We start from the raw sequence: 1,698 nt of genomic DNA, 5'->3' as shown, positions 1-1,698 counted from the left end.
CAAGCTCTTTGGTAGCCTCTAAGATCCACACAGGTATGAGTTTCTTGGTCAAAAAGGTTAAAGTTTATTTTCTTGCATAAACTTTGAACATAACATAAACTGCTTTTCTTGCTAGTCTCAGTTTGGTCACACAAAAATACTATTGTCCATTGTAACCACTAAGGCTAGTTTCACAGTTGCGTTGGACGGCATCCGTTGCATTGCGTTGTGTGACGGATGCAACGGATGTGTTGCATATAGTGGTAGCTGATCGCTCACAGCAGCCGGTCGCCGGGTGATCAGCTGATGGGTGGGCGGAGTGCGGGGTGGGTGGAGCCGAGCGGGGCCATGGCGCTGAGGACAGGTGAGTGTGTGTGCGCGCGTGTGTGTGTGTGCGCACGTGTGTACATGCGGAGTGGAGTGCGGGAGGGGGCGGAGCCAAGCGGGGAAGTGTCGAGCTCCCTGTATGCGTAGCCAGGGTAAATATCGGGTAACTAGGCGAAGCACTATGCTTGGTTACCTGATATATACCTTGGTTACCAGCGTACACCGCTTAGCACTGGCTCCTTGCACACATAGTCAGGGTACATATCGGGTAACTAGGCAAAGCACTTTGCTTGGTTACCCGATGTGTATCCTGGGTGCAGGGAGCCAGAGAGAGCATGCGGAGTGAAATCCTAAGGATTCCACTGCTCAAAAAAAGTTACATGCTGCGTCGCTTCCGCCCGGCGGAAGCAACGGAGTGTCGGTTAGCGGAAGCAACGCAGGTACTTTTGGCACAATCCATCCTCCATACAAGTCTATGGGAAACAGCAGAATCCGTTGACGGATTCCGCTGTTTTCCAAAAGGGCGGATTGTGACGGAAGGAAAACAACGCAAGTGTGAAAGTACCCTAATACTTGCAGTTTGGTGTACCCTGCCTGTGCAGTCTCTTTTAAGAGTGATTCTGGCTTGGATCTCTCCAGCACAACACACTACATTCTGCTCAGCTTATCTGACCAACCAATCCATTTATGGTTTGGTTGGTTCTAGTCATAGCTATCCAGGTGCACCTAATTAGGATCTGTAGTGCTAGAATTTAACTGTAGACTACCTGGCTTTCCTACAGCTTCAACACTAAAAACACATAAGCCACACATGACTGTATCAGTATAGTTTTGTCAAAACCAAGTACCAGGCAGTATCAAAAAGCAAAGCAACTTTATTTTTAAAAAAGACAAATATACAACGTAAAAAAAAATGTGATTAAACGTGTAAAAAAAACCTCTCTGCAATGAAAAACCCAAGTATCCTAATTTGGCTAGTAGGTGCAGAAATGTATAAAATCTGCAACCTCTAACAACTTACCAAATACCTTCATCATGGGAATTTAGCCATATTGAAATATATTGGTCAGACTAGAGTAAGATATGTGGCAAGACCTTTTAATCCCTGCTATCATTTTAGATTACTGTAATTAATGTCATACTTACAATGGTTACCAAATGTATTATTTTTTTTAATACTAGAAGTCCCAGAAATTTCAAGGTCCCCCCTGAAGTACCGAAAGAGGGTCAAATGACCCTTAGTCCAAACTGAATAGAACTAACTAGAAACTAAATGGCTAAATTCAATGGAAGACAACAACCTCCTGTGGTGCGACAGTAATGACCTTAATTACAGAACAAAAGACAGTGATTATAGGATGTTAGCTAAAATCCCTCAGGTCATTCGACCCG

Source organism: Anomaloglossus baeobatrachus, chromosome 3 (genome assembly GCF_048569485.1).
Source record: "Anomaloglossus baeobatrachus isolate aAnoBae1 chromosome 3, aAnoBae1.hap1, whole genome shotgun sequence".
NCBI classification, from domain to species: Eukaryota; Metazoa; Chordata; class Amphibia; order Anura; family Aromobatidae; genus Anomaloglossus; species Anomaloglossus baeobatrachus.
The sequence above is the reverse complement of the archived record's forward strand: the minus strand, read 5'-3'. Positions refer to the sequence as shown.